The sequence below is a fragment of the Camellia sinensis genome, chromosome 3 (genome assembly GCF_055761805.1).
Source record: "Camellia sinensis isolate YWXY chromosome 3, ASM5576180v1, whole genome shotgun sequence".
Lineage (NCBI taxonomy): Eukaryota > Viridiplantae > Streptophyta > Magnoliopsida > Ericales > Theaceae > Camellia > Camellia sinensis.
In genome coordinates, this window is record NC_138963.1 from 38,319,347 (window position 1) to 38,332,720 (window position 13,374).

The 13,374-nt window shown below is 35.1% G+C and overlaps 1 long non-coding RNA gene across 3 annotated transcripts; it reads right to left on the minus strand.

The window, feature by feature from the left end:
* Nucleotides 1-370: 370 nt before the first annotated feature.
* LOC145822474 (uncharacterized) lies at nt 371-9,912 on the minus strand. Of its 3 annotated transcripts, none has more exons than XR_014363779.1 (3): nt 9,747-9,912; nt 9,280-9,603; nt 371-1,419 (listed from the first exon to the last, which is right to left on the minus strand). It is a non-coding gene; the product is annotated as an uncharacterized LOC145822474 (long non-coding RNA). The 3 variants fall into 3 exon arrangements; XR_014363778.1 differs by lacking the exon at nt 9,747-9,912 and having other exon boundaries at nt 9,280-9,447; nt 9,535-9,724; XR_014363777.1 differs by lacking the exon at nt 9,747-9,912 and having other exon boundaries at nt 9,280-9,724.
* Nucleotides 9,913-13,374: the final 3,462 nt, after the last annotated feature.

Here is a 13,374-nt window from a genome sequence, read left to right on the forward strand (position 1 = left end):
TGCAGGAAGACTTTCGCTACACCTCTTTGTGCAATTTCACTACTACAGCTATGGAATGCAGAAATAGATTTTTATCCAACAAATGAATAAAGTCAATGCTTATGTTTCTTGTCCTAGAAAAAAAAAATCCATGTTTAGAAATGTCGAGTATCATATTTTTTTCAAGACATTGGTTGTTACAACTAATATGTATGAAGGCTGCTATATACGGACAGATGAATTTCACCCTTTTTATTCCAAGTGGCGAGCATAGTTGCTGAAATCTATTTTGTCTACGGTAGAGATGTAATATTGGATTATGATCTCTAACAAGGATGTCAAAAAATTAAAAAAAAATAAATAAATTTAGTAGAATCAATTTCAATGATGCTTTGCTCAAAGTCATGAGAATTTAAATTTGGAATTCTATTTGACATTCTATGAAGAAAATAAAACAAAAATTTACATTTATACCATTTTGGGTACCGTTGCATGCCAAAATATGAGTTTTGACATTGCCAAAATGTTCTTACTTCAACATATCTTCTGCAAAGCAAGCTTTGATGCCTTGTATTTATTCGTGACAGCAATTGATCTTATTAGCCCCTTGATTTATTGACTGCAAAAAAAATAGTCATGGAAGTCATTTTCCTCCCAGTAATTTGGCTCATTATTTGAGCAAACACTCATTGCCAAGAGTACCAAATTATAGTAGCGCATGAACAGAAAGTTCAGAGATGTCAAAGACCTCCATCATTGTGATTAGCTCAATGATTCTAAGCATTTTATCCTCCACCAACCTTCAAATTGCCTTCAAAATCTTACCAATAATCCCCACAAAAACACAACCAATCCTCGAAATGGTGACATCTACTATTGTCCCTGACAATTATCTTTCTCCGAACAACCTTGGACAAAAAGTTGATTGTAGAATGGCAGTCCACACATACCCTCAAATTTTTCTTCATAGTGATTGGCTTCCCAACGGCATGTTTATTAGTGCAAATGCAATAGCTATCCTCTCATTGTGACAATGAAAAACCTTCTCCTTTGTATTATTGTCTAGGTCAAGTGGGAAAGAATCTGTGAAAGCAACATATACAACTCTCTTGATGTGGTCAAGAAGACTATCAAGTTTCTCAATATATTTCTTCTTCTTTTTTTTTCGATGAGACCAATCCTCAGCTCCAAAAACATGGGTTTTGTTACCGATGTCTACCTAACCATACCGGGGCAATTTTTTCACATTTCCATCACTTAACGCCTTCCTAACACTCCTTACATCGTCCCATTTCCTCATAAATAATTAAAAACAAAGCATATGCACCACTGTTCTCGGATTCAAGTTGCAAGCCCCAAGAAAAGAACACCATCCAAAAGCATTTGGCTCGAATGACAGCTATTGATAAATTCTTCAGCTTAAAGCTTCTTTAAGCCTTCCTGCATGCCCAAGCAAATCAATTACACAAGAGTAATGTTCTGACCTAGGAGATATTCTATAAATCTTTTTCATGTAATGAAAGTAATTTAATCGTTCTTCTACCAATCCTGTAGGCCTACAACCATTTAAAAAACTGACAAATGTTGGCCATGTTTGGTGGAGCTTTTTTTTTAAGTTAAAAACTGATAATCAGAAAGTAGAAGCTAAAAACACCCCTATCCCATTTTCCAAATAATTAGCTTTTTTAGCTTATTTAAGTTATTTATGCCTAATAAATTATAAGCTGAAGATGCACCAAACAGTCTGGCACAAACTCCCAAATCAAAATAAGTTATAATCACCCCCCAAATAGGATAAACAATCTAGAACAAGCTTGAAGAAGAAGATGAAGCATCATGGAAGCTATCACCGACCCTAAGCTAGAACCAGGTAAGAAATCTTAGCACTTAAGCTATTGAATTCAACACACGGTTTGTACATGGGAACAAAACTTTAAATATATGATGATAGTTTCTTGTATAGAAATCAATTATACAATCAAAAACCCATAAGTGGTTTGAGAGATAGAAATGTGGGAGATAAAATCCACAGATTGTATTTATCATTTTGTTTGAAATAAATTCATTCAATTGTTTGTGTGTGAGGCATCACAAATTCATACAAAATATATAGAAGCCCGCCATTGGTGGAATCAGAGCCAAGAAGGCCAAAATTCTGCAAAAACAGAGTAGAAGAAAGCAATTTTCAAAATTGCCCAGAAATAAAAGTTGTTAACATCAACTTTTGATCATACCATGTTGAAGGTCTCATCGAGACGATCCCGTAGGAAAAAATCGTGTCAAAACTTGCGCAGCCAGGACGCTGCATGTGCCTTCATGCACAATCGAGGTCGTCACCACAGGTAGGTGATGCGCCCCACTTGGAACTAGAAAAAGATGACATGTGTCGCTAACGTCACACACCAGACATCAGGAAGCCCACGCACAAGCCGAGCTACGTTGCCAGCCGAGCCGAGCACCGCCTAAGCCGCTGACGTCATCTAACATCAACCTGACATAGGGAATCCGAAGGTTTTATCCTCTGCTTCATGCGGTGCACTTTTCTAGTATATCTAAACCGTTAATTTCATTTTGGTTGTATTTAAGCCATTCGGAGTCCAATCACAATGATCCAATAATGTTTTCTAACTATTTGGACCATTTCAGACTCATCTGTATAGTCAAATTTTGGAAATTCAATTTCTAAAAATATTTGAAGATTAAAGCAAGCTATTCGATGGCATCCACAGGAAACTTCTTCCAACCTCACTTTCCAAAATTAGACAAAGGTAATTATGAGCATTGGAGTATATAGATGAAGGTACTCCTATTATTCCAAGATTTATGGGATTCAATGGAGCACGGATATGATGAATTAGCATCCAAATAAGATGAAGAAAATTTGACAGAAGCTTAGAAGACCGCACTTAAAGATACCAAGACAAAAGACAAGAAAGCCTTATATTTGATACATCAAGGCATAGATCAAGTTACTTTCGAAAAGATCTCCATTGCAAGCACATCAAAAAAAGCATAAGAAACTCTTCAAAAGGCAAATTGAAGAATTGAGAAAACCACAAGGATTCGACTTCAAGTCTTACAAGGAGAATTCGAATTATTGCCAATGAGGGACAATGAGTCAATTTTTGAATACTTTATCAGAATTTTGACTATTGTTAACCAAATTGAAAGACTCGGTGACAAGATTGAAGAAATTTGAGTTATTGAAAAGATACTTAGATCACTTAGTTCGAAATTCAAACATGTGGTTGTTACCATTAAAGAATTAAAGGATTTTAACGACTTAACAATCGATGAATTGCAAGCATCGTTAGAAATTCATGAGTAACGAATCAATAAGAAGACTGCATCAAGTTCCCTTGAGCAAGCTCTCCAAACAAAGTTTTCAATAAAAAAAAGAAGGGAACCCTCAAATCGACGAGGAAGAGGAAGATATTTTCAGTACAATAGTACAAGACGTCCACAACAACAACGTCCACAAAAATAATAGGATTATGGAGATCGCCGACCACCAACAACAAACAATCAAAGAGGTTGAGGAAGAGGTCGAAACACAAGACCACAACGGTATGACAAATCTCAGACTCAATGTCATGTTTGTCAAAAATTTGGACATTATGCTACGGAATGTTGGTATTGAAATACCAACAATAAAGAAAAAGAAGTCAATTATGGTGAAGTTAAACAAGATTCCACTATGCTATTGACATATAATGATAGTGGTGAAGCAAATCAAAATAGTTTATGGTACCTTGATTCTGATGCCAACAATCATATGTATGGCAAGACAGAATTGTTTGCAACACACGATGAAAGTCTGGAAGGAGAAATCACCTTTGGAGATTCAACAAAGAGACCCATGAAAGGCAAAGGACTATCGGCATCAAGTTGAAGAATGGAGAACAACAATATATCGGCAATGTTTATTATGTGCTAGATTTAAAGGGTAACATTCTGAGTTCGGATCAATTACTCGAGAAATGCTACACTATCCACACAAGAGAGTTGGGGTTATTCATCTGTAATCAATACAACAAATTGATCACGCATGTAGACATGACCAAGAATCGCATGTTTCCTCTTTATATACAAGGCAACAATGTTATTCAACCCAATTGTTACAAAGCCAACATCATAGATGACACTACATTGTGGCATCTTAGATTTGGTCACTTGAACTTTCAAGGATTGAACACTATGTCAAAGAAAAACATGGCGACAGGGTTACCATGGATCAAGCTTCCGCTAAAGAAATGTGAAGGATGTCTCATCAGCAAACAACACCGAAGGAGCATTGAAGATGGTAGAATAAATAGAACAACCCAACCTCTCTAGTTGGTCCACACAAATGTATATGGTCTTATACAACCCATGACACTTGGTGGAAATAGGTATTTTCTTACTTTCATTGATGATTTTACTAGCAAGACATGGGTTTATATCATGAAGGAGAAAAGTGAAGGTTTTCAAAAATTTAAGGAATTCAAATCCTTAGTTGAAAAACATTGTGGAGATTTCATCAAGATGATGAGATTTGATTATGCAGGAGAATACACCGCAAAGGAATTCGACAGATTTTGGAAAAAAAATGGAATTATTCATCAACATACTATCCTATATACACCTCATCAAAATGGTGTCTCAGAAAGAAAGAATAGAACAATCCTAAATATGGTTCATTGCATGATTAAAGAAAGAGCTATGCCAAAAGAGCTCTGAGGAGAAGCTATTGTTTGTGCAATATATTTGCTCAACCACTTTCCAACCAAGAGATTATTAAAAAAGACCCCTGAAGAAGTATGGAGCTTGAGAAAGCCAAAAGCTGATCATTTGAGGATTTTTGAATGCATAGCCTATGCAAAAATTCCAGACGAGAAAAAACGAAGCCAGAAGATAAAGGTCAGAAATGTGTTTTCATTAGCTATAGAGAAGTGGATACATGCTTTATGATCCCATCACAAAGAAAGTTTTCTATTCAAGAGATGTTGAATTTGATGAAGCATCAAGCTGGGATTGGCATAACCCAAGTCAAAAACTAGTTCCAATAATCAATGATGAAGATAATCTAGCCACTGGAATTGAAGTCCGCATTCACCCACATTCACCTCAATGGGTGACAAGAACAAGAATGAGTACTCCAAAACTTAGTACACAACAAGAACATGCTAGTTCTTTACCAACAATAGAGAATTTAGTTGGCAAGACTAGAACCATTCAAGATCTATACGATGTTACAAGAAGACTTAAAGATGATGAAGATTTCACAATATTTTGTCTATTCTCTGGAAGTGATCCTATTCACTTTGAAGAAGCACAAAAGAAAGACATATGTAGACCAGCCATGAATAAGGAAATCCAAGCCATAGAAAGAAACAACACTGGGGAACTTACATCCTTACCAGAAGGACACAAAGCCATTGGTGTCAATTGGGTGTATAAGACAAAAAGAAACGGTAAAGGAGATGTTGAAAAATACAAAGCAAGATTGGTCGTGAAAGGCTATAAGCAACAATATGGTATAGACTATGATGAAATTTTTTCTCCAATAGCACGCCTAAAAACAGCACGACTTTTTCTCTCTTTAGCAGCCTAGAAAAAATGGAAGATATACCAAATGGATGTCAAATCAGCATTCTTAAATGGTTGTCTTGAAGAAAAGTGTATGTTGAACAACCATTAGTCTATGTAAAGCCAAACCAACTAGATAAAGTATGTAAGTTGAAGCGAGCGCTTTATGGCTTGAAGCAAGGTGCCACAAGCATGGAATGCAAGAATCGACAAGTATTTTGTTGCAAATGGGTTTGTTAAATATCCTTATGAACATTCCCTATACCTCAAGACAAACAAAGGGGAGGATTCGCTATTTGTTTGTCTTTACGTCGATGATCTTATATTCACAAGCAATAATCTCGACATTATTTGAGATTTCAAAGCATCCATGATATAAGAGTTCGAGATGACAGACATCGGACTAATGGCATATTTCGTGGGCACAGAAGTCAAGCAAAGTAATGAAGGCATTTTTGTATCACAAGCCAAGTATGGCAAATAAATCATAAAAAAGTTTGGCATGGAAAATTGTCAAGCCATCGATACACCGACAGATGAAAGTACCAAGATGTCCAAGCATAATGAAGAGATAAGGTTAATCCAACATATTTCAAAAGTCTAGTTGGAAGCATAAGACACAGCCACGCAACCTGACTTATTGTTCACAGTAGGCTTAGTTAGTCGATATATGGAGGAACCCATTACGCCACATCTGAAAGCAGCCAAAAGAATCCTACAATATGTGAAAGGCACAATAGAGTACGGATTGTTTTATTCATCTACAAATGAATCCAAATTAGCAGGATACAGCGACAGTGACTAGGCAGGTGATGTGGATGATTATAAAAGCACTACCAGATTTGTGTTTTATCTCGGAGATACAGCTTTTACGTGGTCCTCAAAGAAACAACTGATAGTAACTCTATCGACATGTGAGGCAGAATATATAGCTATTGCTGCAGGAGCATGTCATGCTATTTGGTTAAGAAATTTGCTAAAAGAAATTCAAGAACCACAACAAGAAGCCACAGAGATATACGTGGATAACAAGTCAGCAATTTAATTAAGAAAGAATCCAGTCTTCCCTGACAGAAGCAAGCATATCGACACAAGATTTCATTGCATACGAGAATGCATAAGAAAAGAAGAAATCTAGTTGATACACACAAAGAATGAAGATCAAGTAGCAGACATATTTACATAGCCTCTCAAGACAACAACATTTGTGAACTTACAAAGAATGCTCAGAGTTACCTTATTTGGTGATTCAAGTTTAAAGGGGGATGTTGAAGAATAAACTTGATCATTCCACTCCTCTATAGAAATCTCCTAAAGATGGAAGAAAGAGATGAAGAAATAGCATGAATACTCTAGAACAAGCTTGAAGAAGAAGATGCTGCCTCATGGAAGTTACCACCGACCATGAGTTGGAACCAGGTAAGAAAGCTTAGCACTTAAGCTATTGAATTCAACACACGGTTTGTACACGGGAACAAACCTATAAATATATGATGATAGCTTGTTGTATAGAAATCAATTATACAATCAAAAACCCATAAGTGGTTTAAGAGATAGAAAGGTGGGAGATAAAACCCACAAATTGTATTTATCATTTTGTTTGAAATAAATTCATACAAAATATATAGAAGCCCACCATCAAAAAGCTGTAACAAATGGTCCCATTATAGCATTTGGTTTAATTCCACTTAGAAGCATCTTGTCAAAAGTTTTCATAGCATCTTTTCCCAATCCATGTTGAGCAGACACATTTACTAGCAAATTCCATGCTGTCTCAGTTGGGTATTCAATCTCCTCAAACACTTGGATTGAATAATCAAGTAGACCACATTTCCCATACATATCAACGAGAGCTGAAGAAATAGATGGGTCTTTGTCAAAGTTGAATTTAACTACTTGGGAATGAAGTTGGTTCCCTTGCACAAGTGCAGCTTGGTCAGTACATGCCTTTATCAATCTAGAGAAAGTGAACTTATTGGGCTCAATCCCCGCCTCCACAACTCAGGATAAACATCCAAAGCCTTCTCAATTTGATCCTTCTCGACATACCCATCAATCAAAGAAGTATTAGACACTACATTTCTACCCTGAAAGCCAATTGCAAACACATTTGAAGCACTTTCCGTATCCCCTACTTTTGAATACATATCTGTTAAGGCATTACCATGCTGTCTCAGTTGGGTATTCAATCTCCTCAAACACTTGGATTGAATAATCAAGTAGACCACATTTCCCATACATATCAACGAGAGCTGAAGAAATAGATGGGTCTTTGTCAAAGTTGAATTTAACTACTTGGGAATGAAGTTGGTTCCCTTGCACAAGTGCAGCTTGGTCAGTACATGCCTTTATCAATCTAGAGAAAGTGAACTTATTGGGCTCAATCCCCGCCTCCACAACTCAGGATAAACATCCAAAGCCTTCTCAATTTGATCCTTCTCGACATACCCATCAATCAAAGAAGTATTAGACACTACATTTCTACCCTCAAAGCCAATTGCAAACACATTTGAAGCACTTTGCGTATCCCCTACTTTTGAATACATATCTGTTAAGGCATTACCCACAACAAGATACAACTCATATCCTAACTTCACTACACTTGAATAAATAGGTTTTCCAAAATCAAAGGCCTTTAAAGCCCCACAAGCACCTAATGTGCTACAAAGCATATGCTGATCAATAACTACATCTTCAGACATCACCATCCTCTTCAAAGCAAACAAAGATTCTTCAAAATCTCCATTTTTTGCATACCCATCAATCATAATAGTCCATGACACCTCATCCTTATAAGACATCTCCCCAAAGACCTTACACGCGTCAACCGTCACGCCACACTTCAAGTACATATTAGCTAAATTACTACCCACAAATAATTTATAACTAAACCCACATTTTAAAGAAAGAAAATGCATTTGCCTCCCAAATTCAATTGGCCCAAGTGATGCAGAGGCCTGAAAAACACTTGGAAAGGCAAACTGGGTTTGGGTCTGAATTTTGCTAACAATTCAATTGACCCAAGTTTCGGTGAGGCATTTTGTCAAACAGTTGAACTGGTTGGTCAAGTTGGCCAAATTTGGAGAGTCTCAGAGCAAGTGCTTGCCTAGAGTTTGAAATTTCATGAGTGTGGCAAAGAAGATTTCTAAGAGAGAGGTGCTACTGTAATCAAGCAAATATAAATGGGAAATTCTATTCCCATACACTAAATTATCTCTGTGTACATTTTTTCTCAATCCACACATTTAGTAATTTGATTTTTACTTCTTTATCTCAGCCCACACACTTCACATTCCAAATATGCCCTCACCTTCTCTATGCACATCCTCTCCTTTAGTTGTTTCTTCCTGCAGTATGTACATTTTTGCTTGCACCTTGATGATTCATGTTCTGTTGCTGCTGGGAATGGTTTGATTGGGTGGATGCTTTATAACCTATTGAGGACGGTGGAGCAGTTTCTATTATGAAAAATGGTTTATGACAATTGGGACAGAGAAGATTATGATTGAGATATATTCTAAGATACTCATACTGCATGTTACATCTATGGCACACGGTCCAGAAGGTTTGGGGTTTCTGCTTATGAGATGGAGGAGGACCATGAGACGCCTTAGTTATATTACCCTTCGCAACCCTCACATGTAGAGTTGTACTTTTGGTGAAATGGTCGAACCCATTTTGTTAATCAATTCGCACATATAGCAAGAGAAAACATAGGAAAAACAAGCTTACATTGGGATAATGGTGAAGTAATCTGGACAATATTGCTATTAACCGAATCGACAGCGAAAAGTTCACTGTCCTCGGAGACACGGATTTTTTAAGGCACAACTCCAACTTCATTTCCCTCCACAACAGTTTCAACGAGGTATCCATTCTCAAATTGAAGAACATTTCCATCTGGGTTAAAAACAAAAACACATAAAACCAATTCATAGATTTGTGTATAAACACAATAGGAACCATAAATTATGATTTTGGACTTGCCTGATAGGGGGATTTTGGAGGATGACCTTGTCTATTTAAGAAGAGAAGACTAGTGTTTTATCAAATGTCCTGATTAATCACTATCAATGTACTTGAATAAACAAATCTCCACCAATCAAATAAATCACAGAATGCATAGTACATAGAGAGAGAGAGAGAGAGAGAGAGAGAGAGAGAGAGAGAGAGAGAGAGAGAGAGAGAGAAAGAGTAACCTAAAGGAGCAGCATGAGCTTGGAAATGAAGAACAAAGTGAAGAAGAAGAAGAAGATTGAGAAAGCAAAGAAAGGAAAGGATGTTCTCATGGCTAAGTCAATCAGAACTCAGAGGAAGAGATAAGATGAATCTAGGGCTAGAATGGGTATTCGAGAGATTTGAGGAGTTATGGGGTGAGAGGGTGGTAGGTGAGATGATAATTTTGTTACAGGAAAAAATTATAATTTTAAAAAAATTTATTAAATGTGTGGAGTAAGTAAACTTGGTGTGTGGAAATAGAATTTCCTAATATAAATGTTGCTCTTTTTTTTTTTCTTTTTTTTCTTTTTTTGTAAATTTTATCTAAATTTATTTTCAAAACAGCAAAATGCTATGTATATGTTGACCCTGCCCCTTTGCTTTTACCATATGATGTCGAATGCTTAATAAATGTGAGTAATTCAGACTTCTAGCTTCTTCTTTTTTTTTTTTTTTTTGTATGATTTAACTTTTTTATTATGTGTACATTTACTTATTTGTTTTCAATTTTATGTAAAAACAATTTAATTGTTATGTGTAAATTTATAATTAAGTCGTAATTTATTTTTTATTCTTAATTTGGAATATGATAATTCATATCAATTGGTAAATAAAAAACATAATCATTTATGTTTTAGCACCACAAAAGTAAAATTTTAGTTCCGGCCCTAATTTTACTATAATTGATATAATAAATTTTACATGAATGTTTAACTATTGAGATTACATCACATCAAATAATAAGTATAAATAATTATTGTAAACGGTCAACATAAACATTTTTATTTTGATGATAAACAGATTTAACTATTTAACTATTATTTTTAAACTTTTTTTGGAATTCCTTGCTCCTAAATAAATTTAGGAGTATTTACACACAAGTCCTAATTTATGAATTTATATTTCATTAAGTCATAACTAAGATTTTTTTAACATTCAAGTCTCATTAAATTTTAATAATCGAAATTACCCTTCAAATAATGATTATTCATAATTTATGATTATCTATAAAGAAACATGATGATTTGACATTTATTTTGATTTTCAAAATTTTAAAATATCAACTTTCATCAAATTGAAAAAACTAAAAAAAAATTATGTTAAAAAAAAAACTTTTTTTTTGTTGAAAAAATTAAATTATTTTTTTGTGCAAAACTAAAAATTTTGTGTCTATAATGGAGCATGATATTGGAACATTAATGTGCAAAACTGAAAAAATAATAACAAAAATGAAAAAAATAATAATATTTTCAGTTTTAAAATTAGAAAAAACTGATAATGTTTTCGGTTTTATTAGATAGTTGAATCAAACCAATAAGTAGAAGAGTAAAAATGTTTAATCTTATACTTTATTTTTTTTACTGAAACAATTGTGTGGAACATTACTATAAAAAATTGAGAATGTTCTTAGTTTTAAAAATTGAAAAAAACTAATAATATTATCAATTTTATATTTCTAAATAATATTATCAAAAAATCTTAAATAAAACCTGAGCTACTATAATATTTCTAAATAGTAGAATTTTTAGATAATTAACTAATAAATTTACTATTATCAACAAAACCTCTAAAATTTTAGAGTCCGGAACCTCTGCCACGTTTTCCTACGGCGGTCCCTGCGGCGCCCCAAAACGACGTCGTTTTGGGGCAAAATTTATAAAAAAAAAATATGCAAAAACACAGAATCAGAAGAGAAAGCAGAGGAAGAGAGAGAGAGAGAGAGAGAGAGAGAGAGAGGAGAAAGTAGCCTCAATTCGGAGTGTCGTTGGGTGTGATCGAGCCTGCGAGCTAATGGATCGAACATGGTAGTTAGTTTTGGATTTGGGGGAGAAACTAGGCATTTTCAAAGTGGAAAATTTCATATCAATGGTAGGTTTAAAAGGACTGATCCATAGTCATTCTCAATTTATGCCAGCAGATGATGAAGACATAGTTGATCTTCATGTCATATGGAAAAAAAGAAAAGAAAAAAAAAAGCATGTGAAGTCGATGTGGATATTTTCTGTGAAGAGGGGTTCCCTAACCTTAGGGTTAGAGAAAGCCGCCCCACCGTCATGGTTTCATCTTCCTTCACCGCTGAACAATTCTTCACCCACCACAACGACATTCAACCCCTACGGCGATCTCTGGCGCAACCTCCGTCGCATCACCACCATCCAGATCTTCTCCTCCGCCAGCCTCCACCACTCCTCCAACGTCCAAATCGAGCCTCGGGTGGGGAAACCCATAAGGTGAATCTGAAATTTGTGTTCTGTGAGTTGGTTATGAGGATCTCTGAAGTTGTGTTCAACATTTTTTATTAGAAGATGGTGTTCTTCTCATCTCTCTCTCTTCCTCTGCTTTCTTCTTCCCCTTTCTCTTCTGATTCTGTGTTTTTGCATCTTTTTTTTAAAAAAAATTTGCCCCAAAACGACGTCGTTTTGAGGCGCCGCAGGGAAACACGGCAAAGGATCCGAACTCCTTAAATTGCCATCACTCTCTTCTCGTGTCTAGATCCTCTGCAGTGGCTTCCTGCTGTGGTACCAAACGACGTAATTTTGGTCAATTTTTTATTTTTTATTTATTCCCCCCCCCCCCCTTTCCCCTTGGTTTCTTCTCCCTAACCCACCCGACGGAGCAAAAACACAGAAATGAAACGAAGTGGCGAGGTAACGGCGAGAAGAGGTGAGGCGACAATCCGTCGAACATTTTTGGAATGCACAGAGGGGTTTTTGAGTTCATGCGTTTCTGAAGATACATAGATGAAATACTTGATAAATATGAAAATATTTGGTGAAGATTTTTTTCTTTGTGATGAGCATGTGTGTGTGTGTGTTGGGTTAAGTTGCTTGAAAAAGAAATGGGTTTAAACTTGAAAAAGAAAAAAAAAAATAAGACCAACTACATGATTGAAAAGTGTACCTAGATCATAATTTATTTTTTTTTAAATTTTAAAAAAGAACAGAGTAAAAGTACCCAAAAACCATTCCAAACCCCTGGAAATGAGTACTAAAATGGGCCTACATTGATTTGATTTTGGTTGGGTGGCTGGGTCGCAAGACACCCATTTCTTGGCTCATCACCATGCATTTGATGGCAATAGCAAAAAGCCATATGATCACACTTCGAAATGATATCTTTGTTTGTTCTTTTTGAAATTTTCTACTTCTGTCAGAAGATCACACAAACTGTTGTAAAAGGTAGGGTAAGGTTGTTGGTGTAGGCTTTTAAGGGCATGATTTGCTTGGAACACTAGATTAGATTTGATTACTATTTTTAAAATTGTTAATTTTGAGATTATTAATCTATTTGAATTATATATCTTATCTCATATTTAAATTGGTGCAGACAAAATTTTATTGGCATATAATAGTCCCTCATATATAGATTATGTTCTCTTGTCTTCCTTTTCATTTCCTAAAAAAAACTTTTAAAAAAAAATTTAAAATTTGCAATGATATATAAATAAATAAATAATTTATAGAATTTTGTACAAAATGGTATAGATTAATGTAAACCTTTGATTTTAAAAAATAAAATTATTATATCATTCTTGTGATTTTTTTTTTAACATAAATTATCTGTTAGAATTTCCAACAAAAAAGCCTTATGCGTCTCTATTTTTCCCAA